The following is a 19895-nucleotide window of genomic DNA, read 5'->3' on the forward strand; positions in this document are numbered from 1 at the left end:
CCCCGCTATTCCTCTCTTCAAAATGAACAAAAACTCCCCAAAAAAATCAAAATATCTCCTAACCTAGCGGAGATTTTCCATCATCTCATTATATTAGACAATACATTGCGATATTTTCATACCCCTCAAAATATTGCAATTTTTTCGGCCAAGAATGTGGGGGAGTTGAAAAACTCACAATATATTGCTGATTTTTGCAACATGATGTTAATGGTCAATGACCAAAATCAAAATGCACGTGCATATATAGTAATACAAGTAACACCTGAGCAGAATGGCCAGAAACATGGTAAGTTGGGAGTCAGCATGGCACAAGAGAAGGAGACCATCAGATAGGAACAAGCAGATGTGAGGGAAGAATTAACAGACGGAGTGAAATAATCAGAGCTCCTTTTCTTTCTTTTTTCCATTCTTCCCTTCGCTATAGATTGCAGTTCAAAAGCGTCAACACAGGTTGTCATGTTTTTGTTTGTGCTTAGCAAATCCAATGTCAAGCTCGACGAGCAACATCAGAAGCTGTTTTACAAGATTATAAAAATGAACGAGATGCTTGAAACGATGGACATGAGAGTGAATTTGACATTTAGACCCATGTTATAAATTTTGTAACGTTACTCAATAACTAAAGTTCTGGTTTGCCCGATCCAAAACAGTCCTTGAAATAATAAAAACTGTAAGATATCCAATAAACAATATCAATCATTTTTTCAATAAAAATATCATAATGGATAGAAACATACCGTTCAATTAACTTGACAGCTGCATCGCTCTCCCGCGCCTGGTACATTGTCTTCAATACTAAGTTGAAGGAAGCAGTGTTGGGCAAAATTCCGTAATCTCCCATCTGTGCGACCAAATCCAGCAACTCGCCGGCGGATGCGCCAATCATCAAATTAGCACGCAAGTAATGATTATATAGATTAATGTCAGGCTTGTTAGGCTTGCCAGCCTGATCCAGCGATCTCAACCACAGCTCGAACAGCTCCTTAACGTCGGACCACTTCTGTGAAGTCATCCAGTCTGCAAACACATTCAATATACCGGGCAAATCGAGCGACTGGGAAAACGTCTGCAGTCTGGTCGCCGAGCGCTCGTCATATGGTGCTGGACGAACGAGACGGTGCTCAGATGACAAGCCAATGGGAATGAGAGATTGCGGAGCAACGGGGTCAGAACTCGCTGGGTTTATCCAATTTTCTTGATACAATGTGCTGCCCGCGGCCTGGGGTTGAGGCACACCGGGCAAAGGCGTTGCTCGGCTTGGAAGCGGGGTTGTCTGGGGCGCCGAATCGTTCTGGGCAGGGGTCGTGATTTCGAGCTCGGTTTGCTGCAATAATGAGGGCGTTGTGGTGATTGAACGCGAGGGCTTACACCTGAAAGCTCTGAACAAGGATTTGCCAACGTGCCTCAGAGACGACATTGTGAGCGTTTGATAAGATAAAAACCTGGTTGAATGTTGAATATTAAGTTAACCTGGTTCTTCCAGTGCCATGCAAAACTTTCTTACAGTGCACTTGCTAATAAACCCAGGGGGGAACATAAACGTTTAAACAGGGCTTTCCGAATAGTTCGTCTTTTGCTCCAACCCGTTGCATTGCGGTCCAACGGCCATGGAAAACTAGGCATTGACATAACCAGACATAACCAGAGCTCCGTTGTATGTTCAAAAGACAAAAACACTAGGGTTTTGAAGGTTTTTGAACGGTGTTCTGGTTAGATACGAATGATCTGATACAAAACGTGGACGTCACGGTCATGTGGGAGGTTTAATGCTGGCGCCAAGACTCGATCGCAGGACGTAAAGCTCCATTGCATTAGGAAATAAGGTTAAGGCCCAGCTCTTGTACCCTTTGTACCCTTGGTAGCTTAAATGTGTGATTGTGTGAAAGTAATGAATTAGTTAGTTTGATTTATTTATTGCCTTTTTATATTTTTCTGCTGGTCAATCTATATGTAGATGTAATTTCACTGCAGGTTAAGAAGTAAATGTGCATTTAGGATAGGAAAGAGTAGTAATAAAAAGATAGTATATAGAGTATATTCACTTAAATAGATAGATAGTATATAGAGTATATTCATTTAAATACACAATAAATTCACTATATGTAGTGATAAAATTAATTCAGAAATTATGTTGAGTTAAAATTGATGTAGAAATTATGTTGAGTTATTTTGCAATATTTATGAATGTAATGAAGATTAAGGTTGAGATCTTGTACCTTTTTGGTAGTTTAAATGTATGATTGGGTGAAAGTAATGCTTTGATTCCAATAATAATAACAAATTAGTTAGTTTTATTTATTTATGGCTCTCTCATTATTTTTTCTAAATGGAAATTTACTATATGTAGTTAACTTTAAACATTATACTTACTAGAAATTGCACCACATGTTGCAAAATAGTAGCATAGAAGAAAGAAGATGTGATATGTTATTCGTTTTAATTGAATATTTAAAATTATAAATATGAATTATTTTATTTAAAATGAAATTTTAGGTTTGGATAAATAAAATAGTTTTCTATAGTCTAAGGTCAATATAGATAGTATATATAGGAAGAAAGGTTGGCATGGTCCAGGCAGATGCGCCATGTGCCAAAATGTGGCCGAGACAAATTTTCATATGTTCTTCCAATGTGCTTCATCTCTCCATATCTAGTATGAACTTTCTTTGTCTTTTCGTTTTCCTTACCTGGTCTTTTCCTCTGTTCAGGATGGCTTTAAATGTTGGAGCGAGCAGAGTTTATCCCGTCGAACTTTGTTTATCCTTGTCTGTTGGTTCTTGTGGAAATGGAGGAATGCTAATATTTTTCAAGATTCAAGGGTGCCTCTGAACTCTATTCTGTTGCGAATTTTGGCAAGTCACACCCTAAATGGCTGATTTTGGACCTTGATTCTCAATTATGTGTCTCTTATCAGGGATTGTTGATATGTTTTGTTTTTGAAAGCGTTTCAATCTTGTAAATCCTTTCAGTTTGGCCTGTTAATATGTGCTGATCGGTCTAAGACAATTCTGAAAGTTTTTGGACTGATATGATATTATATTTTGGTATCTGGTAATTAGTTATTTGGAATACCTGATACTCTTCAATATATTTGGAAAATATGTTTCCAACATATCTATGTATTCAGATCATTATATTCTCTTAATATAAGCTATGATGGTTTTTTCTCTCCGAAAAAATATAGAGTATATTCACTTAAGAACACAAAGACTCACTATATAAGCAACAATAAAATTGATGTATAAATTATGTTGAGTTATATTGCAATATTTATGAATGTAATGAAGACTATCTGTAATGATGACAATCATCATTGTGAAAGTTATTTACAAGTCAAAATCTTTGGAATTTCAGTAGTGAAAATTGTTGGCCACCCTATGTTGGAGTCCTAGAGGAAATTGGATTAGCCTAATGGATTGTTGATTGGTGAAACTGATCCCATTCCTTGGATTACAATATGATGGAAAGAGTGTTATGGATTGGGGTTGTTGTATGTGAAAAAATGATTGTGAATAAAGGAATTGGACTATGTGAAGAGAGTTAAAAGTCAACCATACGTAAATCACCTTTGTCGATTCATATTTTTAGCTCAAGGGTTGGCCTCTATTACAGAGTTCGTGCAACAAGGAGCCTATGGTTAAGTGGAATGTCCCTTTTTCACAATCAATTAGTATATACTTCCTAGAAGTGTAAATGTTCATAACTTCTGATTATGTTGCATTAATATTGTTTTGTCATGGATTATGTTATTTTCCAGTTTATTCAATTCTATTTGCAACTTTAAGTCTACATTTTAAATTTATGATGACCAAATGGTTTAATTATATTGTATAAGCATGTATTCTAATGATTGCATATGTTCATTCATTAATAGTGTAGTTATCAAAACAGGAATTCAGAAATCTAAGTAACAAATTTGGAGTATAAATTGGTGGTTTCAAGAAGGGTATTGGGTAGATAACTGTTAAGCCCCCATGCTACTAGCGTAACCCCTTATTGTTATTAGTATAACCCACTTATTATATTGATGTACCCATGTAGTGCCCATATTGTTACTATTGTGCCCCATAGAAGCCCACTATTGTTATTATTGTGCCCTTACATTATTATTGTTATGTCGACTCTGATTATGTTATGACCCCTTAGACTCCTATATATAGAAAGGAGGTCTTTTCATTTGTATCATCAAAGAATTGTTCATTTATGTAATGTAAAGGAGGTTGCCCCCTCGAAGAGGTTGAATTCTAAGGCGTTGATCTATCTTTTCTATCTTTTCTTGAGCTAGTTTCATAACATTTGGTATCAGAGCTTTGGATTCTAGGGTTTCGCTGCTCCAAACAGGTCATCGTGGCATTTTCGCTATAACTTTTTTTCTGTAACATTTGAAGTCGCAAAAAAAACCCATTTGAGAAGAAATCCCGCTAAACCTTGGGTTCGAATTTCAGAACTTAAAGATCTGAAAGTAAAGAGTTACAATCGTTTCAAGGTCGAGCTCCTAAAATCAAGAAAAAGCAATATGAGGAAGTTTGATGGCAAGGATCCGGTAAATTGGATACTTCAGATGGAGCAATATTTTGATCTACATGGTGTACAATTGTTACAAAAGGTACGTATGGCAACTGTATATTTGGAACCAAATCAGTTTATATGGTATCAATGGCTTTGTTCTCGTAAACAATTTATCACTTGGACAATTTTTACGAAAGAATTGATAGCACATTATGAGGATACAAAGAGCAACACCTTCTTTAGAGCAACACCACAACAATTGGAAAGAGTAAAAGGGCTTTGTGACATAGTGGAAAGCAAAATTATGGAAACCAGGAAGCGTACCCCTCACAACTATAAAGATGGAAGTGTTGTTTCTCCTAGCCTTCCACAACCTACAAGGGTTACACCACAACAATTGGAAGAAAAAAGAGAAAAAGGGCTTTGTTACAATTGTGATAGAAAATGCACTAAAGGTCATAAGTGTGCTGAGAATAAATTATTCTACATAGATTGTGAAGAGGAAGAAGAAAATGATCAAGAAACATCAAAAGAAGAAGATATACGCGAGGACCCCACCCCAGAGAAAGAAGAAATGAATCAGACCATATCTTGTAAAGCATTGGCAAGAATTACCACTCCTCAAACTCTCAAGATAGAAGGACATATCAAGAAGAAAAAGGTGCAAGAAGTGAAAGAGGGACATGTTAGGCCCCTATACTACTAGTGTAACCCCTTATTGTTATTAGTATAACCCACTTATTATATTGATGTGCCCATGTAGTGCCCATATTGTTACTATTGTGCCCCATAGAAGTCCACTATTGTTATTATTGTGCCCTTACATTATTATTGTTATGTCGGCTATGATTATGTTATGACCCCTTAGACTCCTATATATAGAAAGGAGGTCTTTTCATTTGTATCATCAAAGAATTGTTTATTTATGTAATGTAAAGGAGGTAGCCCCCTCGAAGAGGCTGAATTCTAAGGCGTTGATCTATCTTTTCTATCTTTTCTTGAGCTGGTTTCATAACAATAACCATAATGCCTCAACCTGACTTTGTACTAATTTCTCTAGATGCTCAATGTTAACAACCTACACAATTGGATAAAGATCAAGATGATACACAAACGATCTTATAAGATGGAGATTGTCAATGCTCGATTTTAGTACCATAACTAAATAGCATGAAAAATTGGATGAATAATAGTGTGGAGATTCAACTTTTTCTAGAATTCCATTTCAAAGTTACACCACGCCCAATATCAAGCAATTTTCAAACCTATCTCACAAATTATACTTCGACAAATATGTGTTCCTCTCGAACTATACTATGATATTATCAACACCTCCAACTATAACTTTTAGAATATTGCATAAGTATCCTTAACCCTCCATTGGACAATATGATAGTCGAATCACAAAAACAAACTCTAAATGAATGGCAAAGTAATTCCTCCACTTAGTTTTAATTCAAGATATATCGATTGATCAAACCTAGGGAACAATATTAGATGCCACGATTTTGTCAATCCATTGTCCCATGGTGGTTTATGTGTTTTGAAACCCAAAGAAATCGTACTCTTTAATCTTATTCATGCTAAGTACAACTCCCCAGGGTAGATTTAGTATTAAATATGCAAACCACCAATTTCTGACTTCTTCGATATTTTTCGGGTGGAGCTTATTTTCATTGACAATTGCACCCCAAACCAAACCTTTATGTTTCATCGCCTTGACTAGATTGAACCCTTCACCCTCATATGGCAGTGGTTTCAGATCAAATTTCTTTGCGAGTATTCTTTAGAGGCGTTTCCTTTGGTTTGGTTTTTAATTTGTATTTGAGTTTTATGGACAGTGAACTGCTTCTTGGAATTTTATGTGCTAATAGGGAGTTAGTCAATTATTATTAGGATGCAAACTTGATAGTTGAATGTTTGCTTTGACCACAACTAGAGCCTTTATATGGGTAAAATATTGTGGCCAGGTGCAGGTCCAAGATTAATTTTGTTGCCATAGAAGTACATCGAATGTAATAGTTAAGTTAGTAGACTTATCATAAATAAATAGTTTGCTTAATATAAGCTTGTTACGTGTGCACACTGCTCTAATCAATGCAAATGATGACTAACTTGCTGAATTAATTTCAGAAATATGTGTTTGTGTATTTACAGGTGAAGTTTATAGTTGAGGAGCTCAGAAGGACCATGGACTTGAAGCATAATATTCGTAACATGTTTGTGATTTCCCATGTTGACCACGTATCATTCTTTGTTCCTAAAATGGTTTTATATCCTCTCCTATTCCATAACACCCATATACGATACTAGTGCATCATCACATTTGTGACATATAAAGAGAAGAGGAGAGTATTGAAAGGGTTGCAATTCTCACCCCCTTAAAGAGTATATGCTAAATTCCCATTAAATAAATATAAGCTTATCCCCTTCTAGAGTATATGTTAAATCTTCATTGCATCAAATTATAGTTCTCCCCACTTATTCATCATTTTTTTTGTTGGCTTGACCCACGAGAATTTGAACCTTGAATCTCATTGTTTACATAATACTTCATATAATGGTGATTACCAATTGAGCTGCCCCCCATGGGCTGGATTAATTCATCATTATAGTCATTACATCTATTAATTCTGATAATTGTTATGGGTATTTGCAGGGAAGTCTACTTTGACAGATTCTTTGGTGGCAATAGTCGGTATCATAACTCAAGAAGTTGTAGGGGATGTTAGAATGACTAATACTCGGGCAGATGAATTTGAACGTGGTATCACCATTAAGTCAACTAGGATGTCCTTGTATTATCACATGACAAAAGAGTCTCTGAAAAACTTCAAGAGGCAAAGAATGGGAAATGAGTATTTGATAAACTTGATTGATTCTCGAAGGCACGTTGAATTTGCATCAAAGGTACCTGTGTTATAGAAGCTGGGGTTTTATATGAAGAATGAGAACAAGGACCTCATTGGGAAGGCCCTAATGAAGCATGTTGGCTCCTTGCAAGAAGTGCCCTACTTGAGATGATGATTTTCCATCTACTTTCTCCTGCCATTGCCCATAGATATTGTGTAAATAACTTGTATGAGGTGCCTCTAGATGACATCTATGTAAAAGTTATGAGGGACTATGATCCTGACGGGCCATTGATGTTCTATGTGTCAAAGATGATTCTGGCTTCAGACAAATGTCAGTCTTTTTTTTCCTTTGGGAGGGTCTTTGCTGGGAGAGTGGCAAAGGGGATGAAGGTGAGAATAATGGGTCCCAACTATGTCCCTGGACAGAAGAAGGATCTGTATGTCAAGAGCATTCAAAGGACAGTTATATGGATGGGGAAGAAGCATGAAACAGTTGACGATGTGCCCTGTGGAAACACCGTCGGTATATTTGGGCTATATCAGTTTATCACGAAGAATGCTACTCTCACAAATGAGGAAGAAGTAGAGGCCCATCCCATCAGAGCTATGGAGTTCTTTGTCTACCCAGTTTATAGAGTTGAAGTGCAGTGTAAGGTGGCCTTTGACCATGTTGTCATGAGAAAATATCCAAATAAACACAATAGGATTTATGTTGAAGCAAGGCCTTTGGAATTAGGTCTTGCAAAGGCAATTGACGAGGGGCGCATTGGCCCAAAGGATGATGTCAAGTCCTGAGGGAAAATCCTCTCTGAGGAATTTGGATGGGACAAAGAGTTGGTGAAGAAGATCTGGTGCTTTGGCCCTGAAACAACAGGACCCAACATGGGTATGAACATGTGTAAGGAAGTCCAGTACTTGAATGAGATTAAGGATTTTGTGGTGGTTGCATTCCAATGGGCATCCAGGGAAGGAGCACTTGCAGAGGAGAACATGTGTGGGATTTGCTTTGAGATGTGTGATGTAGTCTTACATTCAAATGTCATACACAGAGGAGGTGGTCAGCGCATTCCCACATCAAGAAGGATATTCTATGTTTCTTAGCTTACTACTAAGTCAAGGCTTTTGGTGCCTATATATCTAGCTGATATTCGGGCACCTAAGCAGGATCTGGGTGGAATTTACAATGTGTTGAATCAAAGGAGAGGCCATGTGTTTGAGACTGCAGAGACTTGGGACTCCACTGTTTTAACAACCTTGGTGAAAATTCCATGTAATAAAAGTTACTAAAGGCAAAAATAATAACCACGATTGATGGGACACTTATTCCAAGTTGAATGTTGGGCAAGACATGTGTGGGATTTGCTTTGAGTCGTACATTCAAATTCCATACACAGAGGAGGTGGTCAGCTCATTCCCACATCAAGAAGGATATTCTATGTTTCTTAGCTTACTACTAAGTTGAGGCTTCTAGTGCCTATATATCTGGTTGAGATTTGGGCACCTAAGCAGGCTCTGGGTGGAATTTACAATGTGTTGAATCAAAGGAGAGGCCATGTGTTTAAGGTTGTAGAGAGTTGAGACTCCACTGTTGTAACAACCTTGGTGAAAATTCCATGTAATAAAAGTTAATAAAGGCAAAAATAATAACCACGATTGATGGGACACTTATTCCAAGTTGAATGTTGGGCAAGACATCCTAGTGTGGGTGTTCATCGGTTTATTATGGCTAAGGAAATTGGCAAAGGCAATGGTTAAGGCTTTGGAAAATCAAATGGCATTTCTGGCATATTTATTTATGAAAATAACGGAAATTAGGAGAAAGGGGAGATGAAAGGTCACAGGTTGTATGTGAGGAGGAAAATGAAGGAAAATAACATAAAATGAAGAAAATAGAGACTTCATTAATACAAAGGCTTTTGAGGATCAGTTGGCAACCTTTTATCAGTTGAATTTCAGAGCTCTCTCATTATTCTCCCTCTCTCACTCTTGGACACTTGGAGTTTTCTTGGATCATTTTGGCATTGGAGCAAGAAAGGCAAAGAAGGCAAGAGGAAGCAGAGATCAAGCAGGGAAAGGCAAGATCAAGTAGCTACAACAAGATTCTTTGCAGGTATTAATTTGCATGTGTATTTTCCTTGCTAGATTTGGCATGCATGGTATTGCATGTGGTTATTTTGTTGTTATGGCATGTGTTTTTCCAGGTGTAATAGTTTTTTCAGCCTAACCTTGCCATTTTCGGATAGCCATGGTGTGATGGGGTTCTCATGTTTTGGTTGAGCTGGATTGCCAGATGGATTCGAAGTTGAGTGAGGTGGATCTCCGAATGATAGAGCACATGGCCTAGTGGTCCCTGAACTAGACTATGGATCACGGTAAAGCCACTAACTGATTGGCCCCTAAGCCAGGCTATGGGTTGCGGTAAAGCCAAGATTGTGTTGCCTTGGTGGGCCTAGGAATCCTTACCGATGAATGGCAGGATATATAGTAAAGCCAAGAGGTGTTTTGCTCTCCGTTGGGCCTAGTAATCCCGAGTTTGAGATATGCAGTAAAGCCTGGAGAGTGGGTCTTGGTTTAGGGCCTAGTGATCCACGTTTGGATTGCGGTAAAGCTTGAGAGACTAGGAGACAGGAAATTCCTCATGGTGATCGGGTGGAGATCATGGTAAAGCCTGCTATGACATGTTTATTATGTTGGCGTAGTGATCCGGGATGGATTACGGTAAAGCCTGGTTTCTATTGTTGAGGGTGAGGTGGTTTAGCCTCGGATGCCCTCGTTGGTTCTTTTGGTTTGAGCCCCACATTGATACTTGGAATATGGCACGAGGGTGAATAGTTGAAGAGAGATTTCGCTCAACCATTCTATGGTCGGGTAGAACGTGGAAGTCCCATCTTGGGTTTGGAATTTGCATGATTAATGAAAAGGTATTTCTCCTTGTATTTCTATGAGTGTTATACTGGTTTATATGTGGATCATATGGCTATGATTTCATTGGTATTTATGTTGCTATTATGCTGGTTATATATGTGTTTTATGATAGTGGCTATGTATGGCTCTCATCATGTTGTTACTTATAAATGAATGGACAATGTATCTATGACCTAATAGAAGATAATGAAACAAATTATATGAGGGAACAATCGTTCTTAGTTATTATCAGATAAGTATGAGATCCCTATGCTTAAATATGTTGCTTACACTTGTAGATTACATGTTTGTGATATGTTTGACGAAATTTCTGTCATGGCTAGTAGGGGTCTGGTTAAGGGCTTATTCAAGTATTTGCTTTAGCATCATTGTTTCCCTGTTATTTTACTGTTCTGGAGATGTCATGCAATTTTGGGTAGTGACCTCGACTCTGGGCTTGAAAAAGTGGGCTAAATCCCAGGGACACTGGCACAAAATTGGACAAAATGGCCCTTGGACGTTAGCTTGTAGGCCTATGACAGCGTCCATAGGTCCCTAGATGTTAGCATGCCCATAGCATGAAAGCGTCCAGAGGTCAAGTGATTAAAAACTTCAATGGGACCCAGGGGAACGCTGCCTGAAGTGTTGGCATGGTTCTCATGGGTCCTATAGCTGACGTGGAAGTTCTATATGTTGTTTTTTCATCAATTTCATTTCCTTAAGGTCACATAGAAGGTTGAATCCAATCATAGTAACCTCTCGTCGCATGTTTACCCCAGTTGGCCGGTTACATGGGTAGTTGTGGGAGGAGGGTGTAACAATTGTATAACATTAAAGCCTATTTTCCAGTTATAAAGTCTTTTAAATTTGCGTATACTCTCTGGCTTGCCACTAGCAAGCAGGCTTTTCCCCAAACTATATTTTATCACTGGGATTTGATGGGGTATGATCCAATGGACTCTTGTTCAGAGGATGGTCGGCTTGTGATTGATATCAAAAGGAGAAAGGGACTCAAGGAGCATATCACTGCCCTTATTGCACCAGCAATTTTGTTTTTTTACACACACACACACACACATATAAAATATTACGAATAAACAATGGTCACATCCTCACAATAATAAATTACCCCTCCTCTTTAAATATTATAACAATTTACACATATACCACAACAAAACTCATCTCCCTAGTTAAAGAAGTTAGTGAGGCTTTACATAAACAACCATTAAGTTGTGTTCGACGCCTTCAAGGTATCAACATTACCTATCAGATTTGAATGCTCAAACCCAATGATTAGAACGTCAATCTCTCCAATGTAATTTGTGCTATCACCTTCCTTATGCATGCGTCATTGGGTTATTAACGAATGTTATCATACTACCTCATTTTATTGTGGATTATCGACAGTATTTATTTATTTTAAAAGACCTTGGGAAATACATATAAGAGGGAAGTATTACATTTCTAAAGTATCTTAGTTGAAAGTATATATTATAACATTGATTTGATTAATGTATATTACAATGTTATGGAACGTTCTAGAGGAAGCCAATCGTGCCATGCTCCCTTGGTCACTGTGAAGCTAGTTATCCACATATAACTGGTAATTATTTCTAGGGTTTGATTGATCGTGGGTATTTTGTTTGGTTCGGTTCAGGTAACTTCTACAACTCTACTTGTTGTGCGTCCAACTCCACCCTTACCTAACTTGTTGCTCAATGAATTTCTCGTCATGTTGGAGTTTTCTTAGGTAAATATGGCTCATGGTATTTTTGTCAATTTTCCTTTCTCTATGAGCTATTATTCTTCTGGCATTATTCTTTTAGCTCTTACACAATGCTTATTCCCTTTGTTGGTGATCCTTCGCACAAACATGTGATTCCAAGATTGGTTCTTGCTTCAAGCAATCCAGTTGGAAATATAAAAATCCTAAATGGAGTTGACTCAATAATGGGTACCCCTACCCAAAGAGACTTAATGCAATACGGAAAACAACAACCTATCGTGAAGGTATTGTTTTTGTTATTTTCTTTTAGTTCTCTTTGGCTCATTCCTTGCCTAATGATTCTTCAAAAACCCTAAATGATTTACTCCTTGAATGTACAGTTTCTCCTAGACCACAACGAGGCTACAAACTTTCTATTTACAAATACTTCTGCTCCTCAGAGTCAATTATTGTTATATATTTAACTATTCATTTTTTATTGTGGTTTGATAAAAGTTGATTTTGGTGGTTGCCCCAATTACAAGTAGGCTCCACGATTATGGTGACAACATTGATTACAATTTACAAAGAAACAATTTGTTGGGTCTTACCTAGGTTCTAAATGTTCTCTAATTGATTTTGTTCTCAAGTTTCAGGCATATACTATGTCTGGTGATGAAACCTTTGTGGTGTAGGGCCTTAACATCCCATACCAAGACCAACCCTCCTTGTGTTAAAGGGTTTTTTATTTAATTAGACTTTGAGGCCTCTCACGGTCCTCACTTTGAATTAACCACACAATGGGAGAATAACACTGGAGGGTTTGATTACAACTTCTAGGTTTTCCTCTGTTTGAACAATGCAAGTTATTAATTTGGTTTTTTTATCATAACCTTGTCCTGTGGCCAATATCTTACATACTTTCTTTATCAAGGTGTTAGAGAAAATTACAGAATGGTTTTGTTAATAAAAATTACTACTTGTTTAATGACTTGCATGGTGTATTATCCTTTGCTTGCGTATATATTTAAATGTTATGGTATTTACTTTTGGGTCTGCAAAAATGAAATCTAATATTAGAGGGTTGAAATCTTGGATAGTCGCTCCTAAGGGTTTCTCCCTTCTTTTGAAGTACAATTATGAGATTTATTATTCCTTGTTTCGTTTTCACATTCGATTGTTGCATGTAGTCTCTTTATTAATTTTTGTCAGTAAATGGAAGAGTAATAGTCCTTAATGACTCAGTTAGTATTGAAAATCTTAGGAAAATTTCACATCATTGCACAAAAATATTTATACATATAAACTCTTTTCTTGTTATGTATTATTTTCAAAAGTTCCCATGTATAATTAAGGTTTGAGAGTATTTAATAAGTTTAGAGTCCTTAGTATGTGGGTAATTTGGGCCTACACCGTGGCCCATAACAATCTATAGACCTGTGGTCCAAGGGTAGGACTGTCACTCTCACAATACAAGATTCGTAATCAATTTTTTTTTTTTTTGGATGGCTAATCTCAAAATTTTCATATCTAGAATTATGTATAAATAAACGATAGTATTCACAATGATAAGCCCAATATTGAATATCGAATTTTGGTACTGTAAAAAGAAAAGATATCTATTGTGTTTCCCTTTTAAGACAATGCATTATACCAGAAACAGACTTTCCAGGAAACCATTAAAATCCTGATCATAGAGATAATAAAAGAGAAGCTTTTATGCAATGGAAGTCCATCCAAAAAGGAAATAGATGCAATAGATTTTGAGCATTATGACCATGGCCAAATTCGCCAACAATCCAATTGAATAATGTAAATATATACATATATATTACAAACAAAATTGATGGAGAGATATTGTGTTGTATTAAACTTGTGCTCTTAACACATTAAGGTTTTTTTAAATTAATATTATAAAAATTGGCTCCCTGACTAAAGGATTCGTAAACCCTAATTGGGAGCTTAATAAGTATAGTTAATTGAATTCAAGAACCTGATTTTGCTATGCGGAAGCAACCATGCTGAAGGTTTTGAATCTACCAATGATCCAATATGCAACCATAAGAAAACATTGAAGATAGATCACTAAAAATAAATTATTGTGTAAGAACTAAATGCATGATTAACCGCAACAGGGTTTGCTAATTATACTTGTGAGATTTCTAGGTAGGGTAGGACCCTCATCCACTCCTGTGAAGATAAATCCAAAAGGAAGTAAGACCGCAGGCATTTATATCTAGAGAAAAATCGAGAAACAAGATTTAAGCAGGAGTTGAGTTTAAACCAACTATTCCCTTTCTTAGTAAGAGTGTAGACGCTTTTTTCCTAAAATTTTGAAACATGGGTTTACTAATTACTTGATATTTTCAATCCATTGATGACCCTGGAGACTTGAAGATTTATAGAGGAAAACAAGAATATCGTCATTCATTCCATCCACGCTCATAAAGAAACTTATCCCTGCCATTATGAAAATGACCAAAAGAGAAAACCCTGGAAAATGGTAGTCCTGACTGAATATAATTGGCATCAGATGACATAAATCAAGGAGTCGATTGATAGTTAAAGTAGGAGTTAGTGGTGGGATCCAACGGTCGAAAATCTTTCAAACGTCTAACAATTGATCGAACGGTGTAGAGTGGTAGCCGAGAGGAGTTCTTCCCAAAGGAACGCCTTACGACCTAATGACATTTGAAGTAATGATTTAGGAAGGTTTAGTTATAGTTGTGGTGTATTCCTAATGTTAGAAATATGTTGTCATTTATGGAAAAGGTGTCAAAATATGCCTCAAGAGATCAAGTTTCAGGCACAAAGGAAGAATGAAGAGCAACATGGATAAAAATGATGTAGAGACTTTGGAGCCATTTCTAGTGCAACAAATTATGTTATATGTCAATGGAACCTAAGTAGATGGATATATCTCTGAAATAGCTTTCCAATGGTATGTGGAAGTTCAAAAATGACCTTCTGGATCAAAAGTTAGAGCCACTCAGAGTTAGGGCTCCAAAAGTCAAAATATGCATAACTAAGATTGTTGGAAGTACCTTGGAGGAAGTTAATTTGTCAGAGTTTCCAGACTTAGCAAAAGCACAGTGGAGTGGCCAAAAGAGGATCGGGAAAATGTGGGTGACAACACTGCATCAGGGAAAGTTTTTAATTGGTTCACTGGTAGAGCCCACCTTCCATGCTATCGTGACAGAGGCATCCCAACAGTATTATCCCGCCGAATTTTATATAGTGCTCAAACAAACAAGCCAGATGAGGGCAGTAGGGTAGACATGGCATTGACAACAACAAGTAGTAGAAGTAAGTGATTCGTCATTGGTGGCACCCTCTCACACCAAATCATGACGGAGGACGGTAATGCCTCGGATAAATTAAGCAAAATAAAGAGATTGAGCAGGCAGACGTGGAGCAACAATGCGTAGCGAAGAGGTTTTTTATTAGTCAAGGTGGATCCCACATAACACATAAGCCCAACACGCTTACCCTGATGGGTGTATCCCAAAAATTCCTTATGGAGTGCTTAAGCATATGAGCGAGATGACGTGTTAAGGGGCAGAGGGGTGTTGAGATGGAGGTATGTTGATACTGTCGATTTGGAGAACAATGATAGAAGTTCATCCTGACACCCCCTCTTAATACCACAAACAACTAGAAATGAGTGTTGAGATAGGCAATAACCGACGATATTGACCAACAGTGGTTTTCCAAAGTGTCGGGCAACGTGGCAAGTGAAGGAGACACAGTGTAGTTAAAAAGGCGAGACCTTAGAATTTGTTTGATAAAGAAATTTGGCAAAAAACTAAAGGCTTGAGACCCTTTCTCTCTCATCTGACAAGAGGACACATGGCATTATTTTATTTTCCCTCAGAAGATGATGGAGGTTGATGATGACAACATGACATGGCCCAATCAGAGGTGGACATGTAGTAGGTAGATTCAGTGTTTTTGGGTACCTCAATGGCCCATTTTTTAGTGACACATGGACTAATCATAAGACAATATGTGGTACAAGTGATGTCAACATGACATCATCTCGTAGATCAATGCCCGGAAGAAATAGTTGTAACATTTAAGAAACAGGGGGGCTGACTAGTCGTTAGGATGACGTGGGTGGTGTCAGAGACAACTCAACCTGAAAGCATTTCTATTGGCTCTTAATGCAACAATCGAACCCCATGGTACAACTCAACTCGCAGGACAAAGCCCGAAAGAATTTAACATATGCAAAGAGAAATAGTCAAGATATAGGTGTTAGGACACATTGGATTAACAACATGTAGCAACAACCAATGAGAAGCAAGTATGACGACCCCACAGGATTGCTAAGCTTGTAAGTAAGACCCCAGTGGTTTTTAATAAAGCGCAAAGGGAATGCACGAGGTAAAGGGTGTTGGGGGCTTAGCCCCATGCAAAGTCATATGCGCAAAGACTCAGACTTAGGGCGCAGAGGTTTACAATGGAAAATAACCCCTCGCAAGCTTAAAAAGAGGTTAGCGCATGAAAGCTTGAGTAGAGGTCACAATGCCTAGTTTTATGGGCGAAAAGCAAACAAGGCGTCAATGACAAATGAGTTTAAGGCCAAATTCTTTGGAACTTACAATTTAGTGGTGGACTTTGGCAGTTAAACTAATGTTAACAACCCTCTAATAATAGAAAATCCCTGGTAAAGACCTAAAACTGCTAGAAATGCTAAAATAATTAGATAAACTCAGTTTAACTTGCTGAAATAGGTGTTTTAGGTTTGATAACTTGGTGAACATATTCAGAAGACATATTTTGAATAGGAGAAAGCCATAAATAAATAATCATGCAAGAATAAAAGAAAAGAAAAGAGGCAAAAAAAAGAGAAGCCAAACCTTTATAAGTAGGCTTAATTAAGCAGGTTATATAGTCCTTGTGAGCGAGTTGAGTTGATGTTGGTGTGAATGATGAGTTTCTAAGTAATTAGAGATTGGTGAAGGTATTGGTGATTGGGTTAGGATAAAATTGTTTTATTTTGAAAGCATAGGTGGCATTCATGATTCTAGTGTGAAAATGGATGAAAGATGAATCATTTAGTGTCAAGCACGTTGTAGCTTGTAGATTGGGGTTGGTGCTCCTTCCAATAATTTCTGGTAATATTTGGGGTTGTAGCTCTATTTAGTTGTAGCTAATAAATTAGGGAGTTGTAGCTTCCTGCTGGTTGTAGCCAGAGAATTGTAACAACAAGTTGTAGCTTGCTTTGTGAAGTAATTGGAGAACAATTTGAAGAATTTGTGTGTTCCATTGTGATTGCTGATATTATTTCTTGTCATGCTTATTTGAATTAATTGTTGAAATACTTTATGGTGTCCTAGTGTTCTTGCACAAGTGAAAGAAAGTTTTTAAATTGTTAAAATTCCTACAATACTAATTCAGCCCCCCTCTTAGTATTGTCCTGGTTTCTAACAATTGGTTTCAGATCCAAGTTACTTCAGATCAGTTTAACAACTGGAATAAAGATTAGGGACCATGGCAAACTAGGAAGGAGGATTTACCAATAGGGCACCAATGTTCAATGGAACAAACTATGTGTTTTGGAAGGTAAGGATGAAGACCTATATTCAATCACCTAGAGTTGATGTGTGGGATGTTATGGAAGAAGAATATCAAAAGCCTCCAATAGTTATTACTAAAGATCAAAATATGGAGTTCACATCAATGTTAAAGCAATTAATGTCCTTCTTGTTAGCCTACCTGAATCAGAGCTTGTCAAAGTGATGGATTGCACATCTACCAAATTTATCTAGGACAAGATGAGTAGATGTTATGAAGGTGACAAAAAGGTAAATAAAACTAAACTTCAAGGTTATAGGATGCAATTTGAGTCTTTAAGAATGCATGATGGTGAATATAATGCAAAGTAGTTTTTAAGAGTTGATGAAGTCGTGAACACCATAATAGGTTTTGATGAGATGTCAAATGAAGTTGTGGTAGTTCAAAAGGCATTGAGAAATCTTCCTGAAAGGTTTAATTCCAAGGTTTCAACCATTGAATAGATGTCTAATATGAACACCCTCACTCTAGATCAACTACTCGGTATACATACTACTTATGAGATGAGAATTTATAATAGCAAGTATGCAACCAAAGAATAAACCTTCAAAGCAAAAAAGGAGTGCAAGGAAGAGGATGATGACACATGTTCTGAATCATATGAAGAAGAAGCCAACTTTGTGAGGAAGCTCAAGAGAGGCTCAGGCAAGTATAAAGGTAAGCTACCCTTTAAGTGTTTTAATTGTGGCAAAGTTGGTCATTATGATTCAAAATGTCCCGAAAGAAGAAGAAATATTATGATTTAAGAGAAAATTTTAGGAAAGTACAAATAGATAGAAAGAAGGCTAAAAAGAGAGGTATTTACGTTCAAGAAGACAACTCCTCTGAAAGTTAAGTAAGCCAATCCTCAAGTGAGGAAAGAGATGTTGAAAGCGCAAAATAATTCATGTTGATGGTCGTAGAGAATTTATAAGTTGAAGCCATTATTTTTTATGATGAAGAGGTTGAAGTGGACCCTAGAAGGAAAATTGGTAAGTGCACTTGAAGAAATTGAAAGGTTGGGAAAGAAAAAAAATAATGTGAAGGAGTCATTAATCAAAGAAAAGGTTGAAGTTGTCAAACAAATGCTCTTGCAAATTGAAGAAGGTAATAAAAGTCAAGATTCATTAAATCAACAATTGAATGAGAAGAATCAAGCTTGTGAAAGGATGGAAGGAGAAATCGTGTTGCTGAGAAAAGAGCTAGAGAAGACTAAAACATAGTTGAGCTTCAATCAAAAGTTTGGTAAAGGGGCTGAAAATTTAAATGAGATATTGCAAGCATAGAGAGTTTCCAAAGATCACAACGGCCTTGGATTTGAGACTGAATCAAGTTCAGCAACAGAGCTAAAAGGAAAAATGACAATTACTTTTGTTCCAGCTAGAAAAAGGCAAACAACCCTGGTCAGGAAAATAAAAATACTAAAATATCAACTCAAAATAGAACACAATGTTCGGTGTATGCAAATATTCTTCTAGGATATTGCTTTACCTACAGTAATTACAAACATAAAGCAACAAATTGGAGAGTGAACCTATCCTACAGGGATTTGAGTTCTAGAAGAAGAAATCAACATAATAGACAAAGAAAAAGTAGACCGAGTACAACAATTCTTTTGCTCCGTTGAACAATCAGATTCAACCCTTTAAATGTCAAAATTTTGGGCATATAGCAGTTGATTGCAGACTTAAGGGGAAGAATATCGAACCAATTATTGAGCATATTGAACAGAAGCCCAAGATTTGGAAAGAAAAAGAGAAAACAAAGGAATGTGATATTGCTTTGTATGCTTAAAATAAAGGGAGTCATTGATATGTGGATAGTGGTTGTTCCAGGCACATGTCAAGAGACAAAAGCAAGTTTTTTACATGGAAAGCAATGGATAAAGGTAAAGTAACTTTTGGACACAACACACCTGGTAAACTCATTGGAAAAGGAGTTGTGAACCCGTCAAATGGCAAAGGTAAAACGAAGAATGTTTTATATGTTGACAGGCTAAAGCATAACTTACGTAGTGTGTCACATATGTGTGATCAAGGCTGTGATGTACTTTTTAAGGCTAAAAAGCATCAAATCAAGTCTGCTGACATAGGTGAGACAATTGTTGAAGCTGTGAGAACATATAATAATGTCTATGTGCTCAAAGAGAAAATGGATAGGTGTTGCTTATAAAAAAATTGATGAAAGTTGGTTGTGGCATATAAGGCTTGGACATCTGAACTTTGATCAAATAGTCAAACTGAGCAAGAACAACGTTGTCAAGGATTTACATAGGCTGTCAAAACCAAATAATACAATTTGCAAATCTTGCCAATTGGTCAAGCAAACTAGAGTGCCATTCAAGACTAAGGAAAAAATCG

At 37.0% G+C, this 19895-nt stretch overlaps 1 pseudogene; it reads left to right on the top strand.

The window, feature by feature from the left end:
- Positions 1-1453: 1453 nt before the first annotated feature.
- On the top strand, positions 1454-11368 carry LOC149141279 (elongation factor 2-like; annotated as a pseudogene).
- The last annotated feature ends 8527 nt before the right edge of the window (positions 11369-19895 follow it).

The sequence above is a fragment of the Pinus tabuliformis genome, chromosome X, assembly GCF_031772625.1.
Source record: "Pinus tabuliformis cultivar Carrire ecotype Pingquan chromosome X, CPIR1, whole genome shotgun sequence".
In the NCBI taxonomy this organism is placed as follows: domain Eukaryota; kingdom Viridiplantae; phylum Streptophyta; class Pinopsida; order Pinales; family Pinaceae; genus Pinus; species Pinus tabuliformis.